Below are 19,231 nucleotides of genomic sequence, written 5' to 3'. Positions count from 1 at the left end.
GGGAACTTGAATAAAAATCGCACATATGTGGCTCTACATTGGATACCCACAAAAGATATGCATGATTTCTGGCACATTGCATCACAAGCTATTTAGGTTAGCGGTAATTAGTTGTAAACACTGGTGCAAAACTTTTAAGGAGGAGATTTGATCTAGAGTTTCTTTTGGAAAGTTGTTTCAGTGTTTAGAAGAATGTGAAGAAAAATGCTCCTCGATTTCTAAGAATTATAGAAAATAAAACCAAGGAAAGCTAAAAATGTATGAGCTTGAGGCAAAAGGTGGAAATTAAAGTGTCTCTAAATTCTAAAGAAAGGTAGGTCAGTGAGCTGAAATTCAGTCAAATAATACCTTCAGAGAAACAGTATTAAAAATAAGATAGTGTTCTGCAAAGGTTGATTTGATTGAATCCTAAGGACAAGAATAAATAAAAAAAAATATTCAGGAAAATACCCACAAACCAATAACTTCTCCAATAACAGGAGAACAAATATGTAATAAAAAAATCCAAAAAGTACAATATATACAAAAGAATTTTAGACTTTTCAAAGTTTTACCCCAAACACCAGATTCAAGATGACATTTACCACACTGTAAACAGCTAGAAGCTGGGCTCGACTGGTCTTCAAGAAACTCAAGATTTTGAGCAAAACCACAGTATGTAGAGCTTGACAGATACTTTCAGAAAATGGGAATATAAAGATAACCATCTGTATGGAAAACAAGCTATGTTGTTTTGTGCTAGTGCAGATAAGTTATCGGGAAACTGTACAAATGAAAATCATAATGTCTTTAAAGCTGATTCACTTAAATATTTTGATTATATTTTGGAGACATCAGCTTTTAACGCTGAAAGTCCCAAGGCAAAGCTGTTTTATCACCTTAAAAAGTCAATTCTTACACTAATGTTGCATATTACAGTAATCATTCTGATTAGGGGAAAGCAAAAAGAAGAACCACGAATTCTTTGTAACAACACTTTCTTAATGATTTTCTTTACTGATAATTTTTCTTCTATTTATTGTTATCAATTAGAAACACTTCCTGTCTTCTTGCAAGGTGAATAAAATTTAAATGCTCATTTAAATAATCTCCATGCTTATCTTCAATGATCAAAATCTAAAATACTATTAATGTTTTAACTTATTAAACATAAATAACAAGGCTAGAGCTTTCAACTCGTAGAAGTCTCCAGTGTAAGTCATGACACTGTCATCTGTTCATTCAGTTTTACAAACAGAATCTAAAGCTGTTGTGACTACATATACACACATGCAAAGTATAGGAGAAAAAAAGACCTTGAGCAGTCACCAAGTTTGTATTTTCTTTTCTCTTCTTGGGTGTAAATTTCATTAAATAACGTTAAATTCCTATCAGCCACCTTCCCTTGCCATAACCAAGTGGTGTTTGATGTTTTTAATCTTCAGTGTATTCTCTTTTTTCTCTGGTAGTTCCATATGAGAGGATTTAGAAGAACAATTTGGATGGATCCAGCCTGCAGTATCCTGTGGTTCCTGTGTGCAGGATCCAGCTGAGTCTTCTGGAAAGGAAAAGAGGGCCTCGCTGCCTCCCTGTGCATCTCTACAGAAGGCTATGCAGAGACCTTGATTATTTTGCCTTCCTGTAGATATGATGAATTTTCATTGAAAATGTGTCACTTTTCTGGTGCACATGGGGAAGAGTGTGCTTCAGTGTGTCATATTATCATCTTCCCTGTAATACAGCTGGCCAGATACCGGGAAAATATATGTATAATGTATTTTGGTTTGCAGTAAAGAGAGCTTTCAGACAGGGTCCTGGGTACTTTTAAGTCAACTGATTTAACCAATAATAAAGGCTAAAGACCAAATACAGCATCAGTCACTATGAGAAGTGAATATAACAAATAAAATATTAATTTGACTAATTCTACTGTGTATTTTCCTCTCCAATCTGTATGGTAATAGGATTTACGAATACATATCAAGGCAAGAATAAACATCAAAAGTATTGATTTATCCGATGCCATTGAGTACAAAAGCACTACAGAGTATCATGAGTATAAAATACAGACAGAGATAAAAGAGCTATTCGAATAAGCAAACTGATAGCAAAGGACAAACACAAAAACACTGCTTTTCAGTCATGCCTTAATGGGATGATTGCATTCACTAGCTTTTCTAAATAGCGATTTTCACTTACTGTAAGCTTTGGGGATATTCATCAAAAAGTGCTTCCAGTAATTAGAATGTTGTGAAGAATTAAAATATTGGCAGTACTGAGCAGCAATGAAAACAAAATTCTAAGGTTTATTCATGAGTGTTCACAAGCTGGAATATGAACTTGAGCAAGCAGTCAGCTCCTCGGTAATGTCTCAATGCACGTTACTTCAATAAATCATTGCATTTGAAAATGTAAAGGTATTTCTCTTAAGTAAGTGATCAAAGAGATTCCTGCCTAATTTATGATTTTAGTATATTTTTTCATTCAAACATTCTATTTTCAAGATGTTTTCCTGGTAAAATTTGTGGATCCATATACACAAATAGAGAGAGAAGAAAAAGAAATGCGAGAGGATCTTTGCTCTTTGCAAGTTTTACAGTATGAGTTGAAGTCTACTGCCTGTATATAGCATGAAAATTCATTTAGTTGTACACAATCATACATTATTTGTGAACAGCAGAGTAAAGCCAACAGTCCTCACCTGTTGCTGTATGACATGGGATCTTTGGGATCTTTGAATAGTGGGATTGACCACTTTTTGTTTTTTTTCTTCTTTTTTTAACTTCTCACTGCTGAGTTTTTGGGATAAGAGCTATTGATTTGTTCCGACAGGAAGGTAAACCTTTGCAAACAGCATGCATAAATGGACTTTCTGAATGCTAGGTGTGCTAGGTAAAACATTCTTCTGGTAGAGAACATTTATTTATCTTTTGATAATTTGGTGATTTGACTTTTTCTAATTCTACCTGTGGTTTCACCTGCAATTGATGGAAAGGACTGAACTAAACATGAAACAACAGCAACATTGAGGAAAACACCACAAAACAAACCCCACTATATTTTTAAAATTCAGAGACTTTACCAACACTAAGAAATAGAATAATTGTATATGGTGATTTGTGACTATACACAAGTGAAATTCAAATAAATTCTCATCATCTACCCACAGTCCCTTCTTTTTTTGTATCATCTGTGTAAAGGTGATTGGAGAAGGGAAAAAAAATGTTTGCCTTGTTACCTGGGTCAAGCTATTACAAATTTGATTGTGTGAGTTTTAAGATCAATAGCTGTTTTCCATCTCCTTTTACATCGATTCCCTTCTCTGATTTGCCTTGACCTGAATTGTTTTGTTTGCTTTTCTGAGAGCATCTGCAAGGTCACGCTCCAAGGTGCTTCATTCTGCAGAGCCCAGCACAGAGCAACACGTACCACTCACGGCCCACAGCAACATTCAACAAGTTCTGACAAGAATGAACTTACTAACAACAGAATATGGGAAAACTGGTATGTTACAGCTTTTTCTAGCCATAGCTACCATATAAACAATTCCCAGGTTTTGTGTGCAATAATAATACAATAAAAATCAAACTTTTCTGTTCTCAGTGTCATTCTCAAAGTGTAGCTAAACTCCCCAGTAAACTCACAGCACAGAAGTGCTTGAGGTAGAAATGAGGTGAGATGAGCAGGTGAAAGGGGAGAGATGCTGTGTGTTCAACCTTGCCCTTGCATGGCACTGGGGTCTTTGGGAGAAGTATTACTGGTTAGAGGGGGTATTAAATAGTCCCACTCAAGCTGGTATTTTGTCCTTTTAAGCCCTTTCTGGCAAGTCACCAGTGCTCTTGTTTGGACTTGGGTCCAGTGAGTTATTGGCTGTTCTGAATTTTAGGTGAGAGCCAGGTCAGACTGGCAAATGGCCTCCATCATCTTTGCTGTCCTATCTTGGGGCTGTATGTGGGAATATCTGGGATGTCTTCAGGCAGAACAGAAAACACTGATGCCTCAAGGGCTTGTAGGGAAGGGTAGAAATTACTCCGGAAGGTGGGATGGATGGCAGGTCCCCAGCAGGGATCATAAGCAAGGGCCAGGCTGCGATTTGTGAGATATTCTGGTGTCCCTCTGCATCAGATGCTTTCTTGCATGTGAGGTGTTTGGGATACGCTGTCCAAGATGTTCAAGAGTGGAGTCCCTGGATGCAAGGAGGCCTTGAAAAGGCTGCAGAGCTGCCCACATACAGCTTCAGAGTGCAGCTTCCAGATGCTAGTAAACTGTGGTGCACAGCCAGGAATAAGATCACAGAAATCTTTAAAGACAAGCTTTTGGATGCCTCCAAGCCTGCACATTGATAAAGCGGCCTTATTATTTGGTAGCATATCTCCCTTAAAGGGCAAACACGTGGTCTTTAACCTTTGCTGTATTATTTCATATGGCACCTCTGCCTTTGCAGATGAGCAGAGAAAAAAATATGCTGCACGTTGCTAAATCAATGACCAGGGAAGAAAGAAGGGGAGAGCAGCTGGCGATGGCAGCTACCAGAAGCAGCAAGCTGCTAAGGCTGTCCCCGTCTCATTCACAAACATTCTAGATCAGGATTTCAGCAGCTTTGCTGAGCGGTTTGTGCTTCATGCCAGCTAGATGACATGGATTATCTGCTCTTCATAAGATTAATGGGCTTTAAACTTCAGGTAAAATGTGTTCTAACAGGGTGCTTATACCAAAAAGCGTGCTGTAACTTTTATTTTGAGCAGTATTAATCCTACAGGCTGTGTGTTCACTCCATCCCTGTAATGAAGATAACCTGCCTCTCTTGTGGCACTTGGATTAGATCTTCCTGGTGTTTAAAAAAAGATAACAGAGGTCTCTTTAGGATCCTCTGGAAAGCTCAACAATGTTAACAATAGTCTCTCTTTTCATTTCAGTGCTCTTAGAAGCTTATGGTTTGCGGTCAGCTGAGGCAAACTGGCAAACCCTAACCAGTTCTCAGTTGGCATCATTTCTACCTTGGCAACATTTGTTAAAACAAAAGGCTCAAACAAAGAAACTCCTATATTTACTTAAATTGTTTTCACTTCTTCTTACTGTGATTGAAAATGACTGACAGTCTGGAGGGACAAGCTGCCCTGACTTAAACATTCCTGTTTAATACAATGCTGCTAGAAATGTTATGAATCTGTTCTCATAAATTGCACTTACTAATTTATGTGCTGATGTGTTTTGGAGCTTAGAAGTCATGACTGCTTCAGCACTATTGTGTGATGGACAGGAAATAAATGCTTTGCTTTATGCTGATGGATTCTGAGAGTTGGAGCCGGACAGATTTAAATCAATTTGTGATAAAGACATTGTATACCAACACATGATCTGGAGTACACGTAAATATAGAAGAGAGACAATTAAGGACCAGCTGGGGACACAGACACAAAGAATTCTAAAGTAGTAGGCTTTTAAGCCATCAAAACTGCAGTATTAGTGGATTAGGGATGAATATGAATCCTTGTGGGTTATATACAAACTCTTGGGAACTATTTCTGTTCCAAATAGTTCACATCCTTTATAAAAATATATAAACTAATACTCTAAACTTCACACATGTGTGTACTGATGAGGGCACAAGGGAGCCTTCCTTCTTCAGGTAGAAGCTAGAAACAACCTGGGAAGGCTCTGAGCTGGCACTTTCACACTGAACTTCAAAACAAAGCAGAAATGGGATTCAGAAAGGGACCAGCATCAAGTCTGGTCTCTGTGCTAATCCGTAAACCAGCTAAGCAAACAGTAAGAGAGAACAACTGCACCCAAGGGAACATGTATTCCTTGTGCCTAGATGTTTCAGTGATATTTTTTTTTTTTTGCTGTGAGGTTTTGGAAAGTTACTAACTTCATCATAGAAAATAATTTTATAATATTAAAGAGAGAAAAAAATAATATATTGAATACTACTGGCCATTTTAAGGAACTTGTAAATTCCTGGTTTGAAGTCCTACGTATTGTCTGCCCTGCAGAACCAGGATCACATGGAGTAGAAATTTGTGTAACAGACACTTGGGTTTGTTGGGAAATGTGTCCTGTGGTGCCTCCAGATAATATTCCAATATGCAACAGATTTTCCTCTCCTGTATCATCTGTGCTTGTTCCTTCAGGGGGCTAAAAAACTAGTTAAGAACAACCTAATTCTACTGATCAAGGTACTCAAACCTGCCTGTGGAGGCCAGCGTGTCCTTTGGGTGCAATGGTAAGAAGGTATGAGTTTCTAGGGCCTCAGATGTGGCTGACCACATCGGATTTTTAGGGATATTGGTTGCAAGACAAACAACATCAGGCCTGCAGCACAATCTTAGCTTTTCACAGTCATTTCCCTGTTACACAGGGGTTATTTGTGCACTCTTGTGGCATACCTGAAGCACACCTGAATACCCAAGGTGAATATACTGTCCTAGAGAAAAGGCAGATGGTTTTTTTTTGGTGATTTCTGGAGATGATGCTGATTCCTGCAGGAAGCCCATGGAAGTTGACTTCAGTGTTGGGGTATAACTATGTCCTCTCTATGGCTGCTGTGCAAGAGGAAGCAAGAATTCACATAGTCCCACTCCTAATGAGCTAATCCTTGGATCACAAAAAAAGCTAAATTATGTGACTACCTATCCTGGCAGTGCAACTGCAACATGGGAAACAGGTTATAGTGTGCAAAAAAAGGAAAAAAAAAAGAAAATACACCATAAAGAAAAATCTAAAATGTACCCTGGGATCTTTCTGTAATCATTCACAGACTAAAGTCTCTGCACTGCAAGGGCAGCTCCTGCAGAAGGCTCAAGGGAGCATGGTGTCATCTCTGAGGGTCCACCAGCGCAAGTGGCCAAGGTCTGTGAACACACTGGGAAACTGTCTCCTGGCTGCTGACCCTGTGACACTTACTTCTGTCCACAGTGGTTGCCCCAGCTGTAACCTGAGGTTATGCTCTGTAAGGAACCTGTGGGGAACTGCAAGGGCTTTTTAGTAAAGGAAAGTTATGACGGAAGAGCAAAAAGTCTACACAGAAGTCAGGAGCGAGGAAGAGACTTGAGTGCAATGATTGGTGTGTGCCTATCCTCTCCCAAGGACCAAGATACCTGGAGCACCTCCTTCTGTGCAAATGGAGAAACTGCTCTTGATCCCCTGGTCAGACAAAACCAAAAATATATCAAATCAAAATCAAAAATACAGGCAGGATCCCTGTAGAAGTGGCATCCAGTCCAAATCGAGGCCAACATTCTCTAGTGCCCATTTAGCCTGCCTTTTTCCCTGCTGTACCCACTCCAGGTTGCTTATTAAGCTTTTGTCATGTGCCTAGTCATTACTGTGGGTGAAGCTTTATTACTGAGTGTACACCGTTTCATATTCCGAGACTTCTACTTTTTCTACATAGAAACAGAAAATCTTCTTCCAACAACTTACACAAACTCGGCTGCTGTATAACCAGCAACTAAATAAGGCCCAATTACTCTGGGCCAGAATCTGATCTCTGATAGTCCTCTACAAACCTGGAGCAGGTTTGTGGATTACACTGAGTTATTCTGTGTTTAAACAAAACACAGAATCTGACTCTTTATGCTCCACCAAACAGATGCAATTACACTACATCTTTTCTATCTACGTACATAGGTTTACATTTAAGGTTATCAGCGAAAAATATCATCAGTGGATCTAGCTGATTCCTAAAAGCATGCAGTAATATAAAATATTTATTTTATAGAGTGAGATACTTAATTGTACTCAGACACCTCTGGAATCCACTCTCATTCATTTCTGTATGAAAAGCAAACAGACAAAAGTCTGGCTGACAGCTTGCCAACACACTAATTAACTATCAGCTGCAGCATTCTCAGTCAGGCTTTGCTTACAACCTATACACCCTGCCAGGAAGCACAGCAACGAAATACAACTTTAAAATACAGAACTAGACAGAATATAGAGATTGGCTTCACAGGAAATGAAAATGTTCTGCATGTGGACACGGGTTACATCTTTTAATTATTTATTTAGGGAAGACCCATGTGTAATTCGCTCATGGCTTGGTAACTCAAATTTTATTATTACTCCTTTTTTTAAATTCAGGAAATTCAAGCACCTGTTCATTATCCACATACCTAAGTCTCTTCTTTGTTGTTTTGCTATTGCATATCTTTTCAAATGTGTACTTTGTGCAGTGGAATACAGTACAGGTGGAAACCTTCAGTTACTATTTTTTTTAGAGATGAAACCTCATGGTTGAGAAACTCTTACAGACCCCTCCACTTTCTAGTGCTTGCTCAAGTGACATTGATGCTATTTTGCTCTTTTGTGTTTTTCAGGCTATTCAAACTTTGTCTTAGGTGAAAGACACAAAAGGTGTGTTTGTGGGAAAAAGAAGATTCTAAATGTAAATTACAAGTTTAATTCATATTTGTCCTCCTTTGTCTTTAATCCAAATTAGCCCCCTCCCACCCCCACATCTGCTCTGCTTCTGCTCTCTTCCCCCCTCCCATCTGCTCCTGCTCTCTCTTCCCTCCTCCCCCATCTGCTTGAACATCACTAACCCTCCAGGGATCCCTTTTCCTCTGTTTGACTCCCTGCCTCTCTCCCAGCTGGGCTTTCCTCTGCTGTCTGAAAACAAAATGATAAAAACAAATGTTTACGATGGTGAAAGCAACACACATAGTATTGTTACAGAACTTCCGCAAATTCCTGTTCTTGTGCCTTTTAGAGAAAACAGAAGACATTTCCTTGACTTCTCAAGCACGAGAATATCATACAACATCTGAGTCTTCTCAGAAGGCTCTGGCTTTTAATGGGTTCAGATGAGGCATTGATTAGACAAGTGCCCCAAATGCTTCACTCAGAGTGGGACGCTTTATTCTTTTGTCTCATTATCATGTCCATCGTTAGCAGTGCCAAATATCAAAAGCAGCTCCTCAGTACTGGGTCAGACACTGTTTTCTCCATCACTTGTGGGAACTGAAAACACGGCTGAACTGGCTTTGATGGCTTCAGGTTCAGGAAATGATGAAACTGCACTTGACATCAAGTTGCAAAGGTCTTTGAAACACTGTGTTTTCCACACTATCCATTTTACGTGGGTCCTTTGGCTACTTCATAGTTACACTGACATGAAAGAAGCACAACAGAGCAGAGGGTACTCCCTGAATATCAGAGAACTAATTTTCAGTTATTTCATTGTTACAAAGTCTTTATACACAGTGTAATTACTGTGGACCACACCTCAAGTGTTTGGCGCTTGCTGAGGCAAAATTGGCAAAGTATTGCGTTATTTTTCAAGTATTCTTCCATGGAGCATATTTCATTCACAAAATCTTAGGAAACACTTTCTGGATTGATACTGCTTAGAGCAATATTTTACTTTGACCAGTCTTCCCAAGGATGCATGAATATACTGTATGCCTTAGGAATCCTTGTGTAGGAATTACAGCATGGTATTGCAGAAATCAGCCTCGAACTGCCTTGCCTGGAGACCTGTCAGTTTTATTTAATGGGAAAAAAAACCAAACCTGTTGGGGAGCCTATCTCCACAGCTACTGCCTTACCTCCCAGTGGAAATAGTTTTCAAAAGCATGCAGAATTGAACAAATTGCCACTGAACATACATGAAGCAAACACTAAAGGACAGAGGAAGTTTACCATAATACTGTGGCACATTTTAGGGCAACTTTGTAGTTTGAATATTAAAAATGTTTTTAAATCTCATTACGTTCCCTTTCTGTGTCACCTTATAGATAGTCTGAGTGGATGGTAGATGAATTACATGTGATAAAGCTTGTGGTCATCAAATATCTTTGTGGTTAGTTTGGTTTTAAAAGCTAAACATGAAAGAAGAAGAAAAGTGTGTTTATTGCATACAGTTTCCTGTGTTTCACTGTAAAAATTTAGGCAAGGAAAGGTCATGATGTATGTTGGTGGACAAACCAAATGAGAAACACTTTTCTGGGGAAAATTTAGCTCTTCTAGGTCCGTGATGACTTTGGTAAAAGCAACTGTACAACTTCAGAGAACATATGCTAAATATATTGCAGGAAGAAAACATTATTAGTAAAAATATATATTAATTTTTAGTTGTATAAAATTGAAATATTTTTTCCTAACTTAAAAAAAAATTATATATTTCCTTAGAAACCATTCTGTGAGTAATTATCCTTCAGCTTTTTATTTCTCTAGCAACGACAGGGAATATACAGTCCCTGCAGGCTTAAGAAGGTTTATGTATTTTTCTTGTATTAGAGAACAGGATTACAGAGAAGGCAGCACCAACAATGTTTTCAACTTTTACCACAAATTCAACTACCTGTTTTGTCATGTGGATTTACAATCCCTTCATGAATAACTGAAGGGACTTAGTATCCATAAAGTGATTGGGAAAGAGGGAAAAAAAAACCCCATACTGTGTTGCACATTAAATATTAAAACCACTTCTATGATATCTTGTATCTTAAGAGTCTTACCACAATTTAAAATATTTAATGAATGTTTATAATGTGTTGAGAAGTCACTGTTTATTTTCTTCATTTTATATGTAACAGCAAAATGCTATGCTGATTGAGTCCTGCAGGAAGTGTTCCAGAGCTCATTTAATCAGATTGGGCCTGAATGGATAAGTGATTGCCCAGAAAATCTGCAACTGAACAAGAAATGGGTCCCAGGTTACACAATTATTAGTCCTATATTTTTAAGTAAGACTAGTCTCTTAACACACCTGAAACTGCAATGGGATTTATCCTGAAGTTAAATAATACAGCAAAGGTGAAATATCATACGGTGAATTTTCAGAATAGAATTAAATCTGACCTCCAAAGACATTTAAACCCTAATTTTAGAAATTAATCTGCTTTTTGGTTAGATAATGAGTCCGGTAATGCTGCGCCAGATAAAATACACGCAATTTTTAAGAAGGCATAAAAAAGGAGGAAAAAGAAAAGGATACTATACAAGGCCCTAGTGAAGACAATGTTCTGTATGGATTTTTTTGACTATTTAATTTTTATCATGTGTTTTGTTTGAATGAACAAAACCACAGTATTTTCAAGGATAAAAAGACTAAAGAAGATAATCTAAATACAATCCAGTGTTACCGTAAAGTTTTCTCTGCAAGGCTTCTACTCTGGATGGTTCATCGTTTTTATTTCTACATCATTTAGAACATGCTGTTAGGATTCTAAAGCCTTAGTGAGGACTACAAAAACCTTATCTTCTGGGTTTCTATATTGAATAGAGCTCAGTATTTTAAACAGCTGAATGCTAGCATCCATTTTCTTATCACTAGGTAAAGGTAATAGCATACCCATTTGAAAATATTCTCTGCTTTCATGTGTGTAAGTGTGTATATTGGTGCTGCCTGATTTGCTGGTATTTTAATTTCATACTTTTCTAGCAAAACCATTTCTATATAATTTAATAAGTAGAAGTGGGGTGTGGGGAGGAAGATGGAGGTTGCCTTTAACTGTAAGCAAATTTGGGCCTTACCTCTAGAATTTCAGCAATGAATGTTAAATGTCTTTTCAAAGGATATCGCTTTGACACATACAGAAAAGATCCATCAATTTTAATAAAGTGTTGCCTCTCTGTAGAGTTAAACAACCCACAAAATTTTCTGTAGGAGACATAATGATGCTCAATAATTACTATTTTAGAACAATATTTAAATGTTATAAAACTCAGTTTGGTACCTGTTGGTGTAAGAAAGACAAGATGTTAAACCTGCATATATTTGTCTGTGCATCAGTTACATGGGTGAGTAGAACTCACACAACTTGATATAGCTTTAGTCTATTTATCAACAGCAACATAATCACTGAGGCAGAGAGCTGAGTATAGGCTCAAAATCCAGCTGGGAACATGGGCAAGTCGTCTTGCTCCACAGTGTTGAGAGTAGACTATAGATATTCATGCAAGGTGAAGCATTGCTTTTGACACCTATCTAGATACATCTAAATGTAAGAAAACTTATGGTAAATTTAACCACATTGAAGAAATGAGATGCTTGTCACCTATAGCAGATATTGCTGGATTTAGCAGTAAGACTTTTTTGTTGTTGTTTTTTGAAGACTTGGTCCTACTATAGATGATGTATAGTCAAATAAGAAACTGAACATCGCACACTACCCAACTAACTGTGTATCACAACAAAACCACTAGTCAAAACTTCATACAAGTGAAATTATTGAAAGGATATGTTTGTTTTAAAGAGCTGGAATACTACCTGCTTTGTAAATGAGAGGACCACTCTGTTCCCTGCTCCTCCTCACAACACCTGCACAAAGGTATTTAAATACAGTTAGACTAGAAGTTCATCACAGGTCCCTTCCAACTGAAATACTCTATTCTAAATAAGTAAAAGAAAAACATAAATGCACTTTCTTAAAGAAAGCAAATGGACACCTGCATGAAGTGAGGTGAGGCAGGAGAACACCAAATTAAAATCTTGCACCAGTGAATCTTATTGTTTCCTGTTTCTTCAAGGATGATGTACTCGACTAAGGGCACCGTTGTCTGAAGAGGACACAACATATTTTTTTCTAAAGCTCCTTACTTTTACATACTAGATGAGGGGTTCATTATCTCAGATATTTTCTTTAATTCTGCTTTTAATGACAGATGCTTCCCTATTTTCTTGATTTACTGGAGAATCAGAAAAAAAATACAGAGAGTTTATCCAATGAACTGTAGCTTTGCTCTATGATTTAGATTTTTTTAAGTTAGATACACTTAGTGAACTTTTAATCTATACAGTTAAAAATAATAAGAGTACTTCTGAATAAATAAAATTCAAGGAATCTGTTCATTGACACTCCAGAACTTGAAATGAGGTTTGAGTAAATTATTCAGTGTGAATTATTTGTTCAGCTCTCTTCATTAGACCTTTGGTTTGCTTGATTACTACTAAACAGACTTTCCCAACATATGATATTTTCAAGGGCTGAATCAGGAGTACAAACGTGACCTTATCTTACAACATCAAAGTTAGGAGGCCTTAAATTACAAATTCTTCATCCTCCATTTGCAAAGATCAGATAATACTATTTTTTAGACCAAAAAAAGTTTCTGTTCTTTTTTCTTTCTTAATATATCACAGATACAAATCAATGCCAGCAGTCAGCAATCATCAGCACTTGTAAAGTAACAAATCAATGAGCACAAACAATAGATAAATAAAACATCTTTTAAAAAACCAAACTTTGGTTTTAGCTTTCAGTTAATAATTTATGAACATAATAGGGAAATAAAAACCTTCAGATATTACGAAACAAGAATCTTTTTTACTTCTTAATTTTCTGAGTGCAAGGTAAACATTTCTCTTCACATTTTCAAATACTAAACATCAGCAGGTTTTCACACTTAGCTGAAAGTACATAGCAGATAGCTTTATGAAAAGGAGGTAGAAGATGGTGTTTTGGAGGTTGATATGGCATTTAACTGCACAATACCGTTATTTTTCATATTTTAAAAGAGAATTCTTCTTTATGTAGAAAAATATCTTGTTGCTTCTATTTAGTTTATTTGCTGTGAATTTTAAGAGAAGTGGAGGTTTGAGGAGGGCATAAACGGCTTAAAGAGGAAAGCCTGCAATAGCTAGCACCAACCTCTTTGAAACAGTTGCCTTTTAAACCTGAGATAGTCCAGCCCTGCTTGATGGACTTTTTGAGGCTGACATGGATTGAGCTGAAATCAAACATTAAAAAAAAAAAAAGAAAAGAATTGTTTTGTTTCTATCCTAAAAAAAGCCTTCCTGTGTGTATATAATTCAACAGGAGAACACAAAGTTCAGAAGGTGAGTCTAAATGGGGATTAAAAAAAATACTGTTTTTTTAATGCCTTTCTTTTCAAAGACAGGTGCAGTTGCATCGATTTCTCAGTGTCACCCAGCAGAAATGGAACTGCTAGCATTTAGCAAGCCACTGAAATGTTGACTTTTGCAGGTTGTCTACAATATTTTATGAAACAGACAGACAGGCAGACATCAATCCTGAATTCTACATGCCCTTCCAAACCTCTCAGGTCTGAAGAAGACTTAGATAACATAGCCACATCAAGAAAGAACAAGGGGAAAAAAATGTTTTGTTCAAGGTTCCAAATCTTCACGCCCATTACTTTTTATGTTTTTAAAAGAACATAATAGAATGATGTCATTTGCATTAGTAGCTTCATTTCTGCTTATAGATGGTCATGTGTATTGTTTTTAAAAGAAATAGTAATAGATACTCACTTGGTTAGCCATTGAATAAATGTGTACATTACCTGTAGTCCCTGTTGATCCTATAACTGGTGATACAGTGGTATCAAACAGGACACTGCATCCATTCACAAGCACCAGAGGAAAAGGTGGTTTCCTGAGTTGAGTCAGGTACAGGATCAAACCTGCATTTTCTAGATAATACAACCACCACCTGAAAACAGTAAATGGTAGGATTAGTAAAACAAGTGTGTTTGCTTAACTGCTTTGGCAGGTGCTGGTGATCAGCATTAACTAAGTCATGGATGTTTCTTAAGGACTGTTGAAGTTGAGTTAATTCTTTTGAAGTCTGAAACTGGCAAAAGTTGAGCTGCTGTATGTGGGCTGGCCGCTCCTCCCTTCTCCTCTGGGCAGTGCAGTCTATGGCACTACCCCTGCCACTAATCCTCTGAAATATTGTGTCACTTTGGCTTCTTAGTCATCCAGAAGAGGTGTGCGTGCATTTTGTGCCTCAGGTACGCACAGTACAAGAATATGTGTTCCTGTTGTCTGCTGAGACTGCCCGAGTTATTAAAAAGCAAAACAAAAACCAAAAATCGTATTCTGCCTCTGGTTGTGTGGTTTTATTTATTTATTTTATTCCCAGATAGAGATTTTGTAGAAGTGTTAACAAAGCTGCTGTCAGCTACTGACTGATTCTGTGTTTTACATTCTGTTTCCAACTTGGCATAAATCCCAAAATTAATAAAATGATGTGGTTCTCCTCTTGGTAATTAAAGCAAGATGATTACTCTACAATAATAATCCTCTTAAATAGTGAGGCGTATAAACAATGGAAAGATAATTCTTTGCTCAGCAATGTAATATATTGGTAAATAAAAAAATAGATTACTTTTGAATTGATAAACAAGTAATCCTGTTTGCTTCAGTCAAAATAATGAATCTCCATTTGGGTAACAAATGAGCATTTGGTTTGTGACCCTGAAGATATAAAGTAGAATTCAGGTAGTTTATGTGTTCAGAAATAGCTGTTTTATCAACTTGCTGATTCTGAGCCTAAAGCATACATCATAGCTAAGGATAACAATCTGTTTCATCCTCCTGACTTCATATATTCTGATAAATACTAAACAAATAAAGGTGTAAATGATATTTTATCTGTAATTTTTTTTTTTTTTAATACTAAAACTTACAGCTAAGTTATCTCTGCTGTAAATATTACACAGATCATGGACATTTTTATTTTTTTTTTTTTTCAAATATATCTGTTTGATGCTTGGCTTTTATCTTAGAAGAGCAGAGCAGGTTCCTTAACACAAGCAAAATTACTTCTAGTGCAAAAGCAATCAGCCTCAGGCATGAATGCTTCCCAAAGGTAACCAGCTGCCTGCTAGGGATGGAGAGGGTGGGAGAAGGGGCTGGAGCAGCTGCTGTGGTGCACGGTGGGGGTACGGGCATTTTGCTACCCTGTACTGACTAGTGGGAAGGGTGGCAGAGAGGGGACTAAAGGGCTTAGCAGTCTCATTCAGACAGCTGTGTCACAGTGGAGCTCAGTAATAACAGTGATGTGGCATACTGAGGCCAGTCGTCGTAGGGGCATGGAGAAAATTCAAAGCTGTATCTAAAATGCAATGCAAATCAGCTGCGTGGCCCATGTGCAGCACATCCAGCCCCTCCTAGGTAGCTGTGTGAGCAGAAAGCCAAGTGTGTCCTATAAACCTATTTGACATGGGCATGATCCAGCACAGAGATCACAGGACCTGTATCCCTTAGCTGTGGTTGCTGTTCAGATATTGATTTTTAAATGTTTATGATAATTATCTCTTATTATCCATTATGTCTATAATACTCTGACAAAGTAAATACAAATATGAGGGAATATGGTAATACATCATATAAATAAGCTTCACGTCGTATCTCACATTGATATAAATCAGAGTAGAATTCTGTCCCCAAACCTATGCTTCTTGTGTGAATAGGATCACACAAGGTAAATAGAAAAATAAAACTGATGGGTAATGGCCAATTGTGCGTTAACTATGCTAGTGGTGGTGTAGTTGCCAACAGTATTGAGAAATAGCTGAAAAATTGATTCACACTGAAACTAATGTAGCAGTGAGCTCTACTATGAAACCAAAGAGAATAAGCTTAGCCCTAGTCTAGCACTGTCTGTTTAGGCTTCAACATTTTTCCCCTTCAAAGTAAATAAGTATAAATCACTGCTACATTCTTATAACCCTTTTCTGAAAAGTGAAGAACACTATAGCAGGAGGAAGCCAAAACAAGCTGTCACCTGGAAATCCCAAGTTACATATTTATCACTTTAGTGTAAAATTCTTTCTCTTTTGTTGCTATACCACAGATTACTGTTTTTGGAGCAAATAAATATGTTCATCCCATCCATTCTTGGATGAAATCACAGTTAAGTTTTATTCATATCACTCTAGAATATGTTAGGGTTTCATGCTTGCATTATTCAAAGAAGCATGCTCAGGTTTGCACAAAGCCAGAAGAGTTCTGCTCTGGGAGAACTCTTAAGTTGGGCTCCCGTATGTTGAAAAACATTATTATACCTTCTCATTGTCTGTTCCCTACTCTTGGAATAATGGTTTCTCTGATAATTTGTATGTATTTTGAATGTAGGAATGGACATGCTGTCTTTCAACAGGACTTATTTAATTCAATTTCTGATGCTGTTATCACTGACAGCTTTTAGGAGAGCAGCTGTAGTTTTGATTTATGTCCTCAAAGAATTTGTTCTGTCAAAGAACGTTTCCAAATATGTCGGGACACATAAATCCTTCTCAAAAGGGATCCCTTATGAAGTATAAAATGATAGGATCAAGGGATTTCAAGTGTTTGACACATTTCTGATTTAAAACAATGTATAACCCTTTGGGTTCTTAAATACATTTTTGTCTATTCCAATCATTCCTAAATCAAAAGCCCTTGAAGACAATGCTAAGGGTGGTAAGTAAAGGCAATTTCTCAGGTGAACCTCTCAGGGAGCAATTAGATTGATCAGTTTTATGTAAGTAATTCAGTTCCATATTTAGATCCTGGCAAAGCATATACAGGGCTTCAACATTTCCATTAAAGGCTATGTTATATGAATTAAAGACTTAGCAGCTACTGGTTATATCTTTAACTATGTAAATTTAACAATGATATTCAATAGTCTAGTGCACCAATGGCAAGTCTTTAATAATAAAAATAAAGTTGTCTTGATAGGCTGTATTACTTACAATTCCCTCTGACCACTTTTCACACATCTCTTGAAACAGACTAATCACAAACTTTACAAGGTATCCTAACTTATGGGTCAATGATGGGAAGCTTTGGAAAGAAATTATTTTTCTTGTGAAATTCCTTCTAACAATATGTAGCTATTATGGTGCAATATATCAAAACTGAATTTGTATGAAGACCTACTCTAGAGATTTTTACTGTACGGAAGTTACTAGTGACAGTGCTTACAAAATACTTATTTTAAGGTCTCTAGGAACAGCAACCTCCAAACAGGTTACCTTGTTCCAGTTTTCTCTTCTTTGATGAAAAAGTACATAAACAATGCTAAGTAGCTCTATGCGATTGATCCAGAATTGAATGGGAACAATTTACAAAATTATTTCATTACCTTCAAGTAAAGGATTGTTCAGAGACTTATTGGTCACACATCTGACCTCACTTAGATTAGCTTGCAGCTGCAATTGATTGAGTTACTCTGGATTTATGGTAATATAATGGGGAGTATATTCAGTAGATACGGGCATAGCTGCCTATGTTTTGGAAACCAGCGCCTAGCCTTTAACTGCCTGTTCCTGCAGCCTTGAAGAAAACGTCTTTACTGTCTCAAGACTTATTTTTTTTTTCTGTTTTGTTTTTCTTTCCTTTTCCTTCAAAATAAGGAAATAAGCATCTCAAATAAGTGAGTATTAAAAACGAATTTAATCAAATCCCGAGGCTAGCAAAAGTAAACTGCATGAATCCTTTCCAGAACTTTTGACCCTGTACCTTTTTCGGACATGCTCATGTTCTCATCTTATTCTGTGTCTGTATGTAAGTCCAAGATGTTGTACAGAGCTGGGTGTGGTGGAGTCTTGAATGTACTTCCCCATCAAACCCAGTCTTAACAGAGAGAGGTACTTGCTTCTAATCCACAGGAAGCTTACTCTAACCTTTCCCAAAGCACAATGCATTTTTTTCTTTGCCTGAGTCTTGTCATCTGTAACAAGGCTAAAAATGGATGAGATGGACTGTCTTCCACATAATAAAGACTTCAGTTACCTGAGGAAATTTACAATGCAGTTAACAGACATGGGATAACAAGGCATTTCAGTATTTAGGGGATGGTATTGTACTTAGTAAACTGTCATAGGACCCATAAGTCAAGGCAGCATTCCAAAGGGTAATTACAACTGTTTTAATTGAAATAATCTTTCCCTCTTAAGAATTTTCTCCTGGGTCAGCATGAAATGAATATCCAGTGTGTCCAAGACACACATTCTGACTTGCTGCAACTTGTTTATTTCTGACCGGTTTATAGTAAACAGGATTGCTGGATAGTAATGTTTCATGTCCTATTTCATTCTTTGTAAAAATCTGGCAGATTGGCCATAGATTTAGTTGTATTATCAGATCACAGGCTGGAATGACAACAAAATATACATGCTCAAAATAAAAAGAGATTTTTTTTTATTTTTTTACTGGAAGAAATTATTTTTTTCTGGATGAATGCTTCAGCAGTCTTCCCAGTGGTGTCTCCTCAGGCTGCTATTGCCTGTTAGCATTACTGAACCTGTCAAGAGCTATTGGGAATTATCATAGATTTCTTTGTCTTCACCTTGTTCAAATCCCTAACAGGAGAAGACCCTTTTCTAGGCTCAGACAATTGTTTGGTATCAAATGTGTCTTAAGTTCAGAACTAAGAAAATTAAATTCTTGTGAATTACCTTGAAAACTCGGTAGCTAATGAAGAGATATGTGCTAACAGGTATGGCATGATTGTACCATGTATTCCTGTTCTCATGGAGATGGAAAGTCTGATCTATCAATGCAGAACTT

This window comes from Patagioenas fasciata, chromosome 6 (assembly GCF_037038585.1).
Source record: "Patagioenas fasciata isolate bPatFas1 chromosome 6, bPatFas1.hap1, whole genome shotgun sequence".
NCBI classification, from domain to species: domain Eukaryota; kingdom Metazoa; phylum Chordata; class Aves; order Columbiformes; family Columbidae; genus Patagioenas; species Patagioenas fasciata.
The sequence above is the reverse complement of the archived record's forward strand: the minus strand, read 5'-3'. Positions refer to the sequence as shown.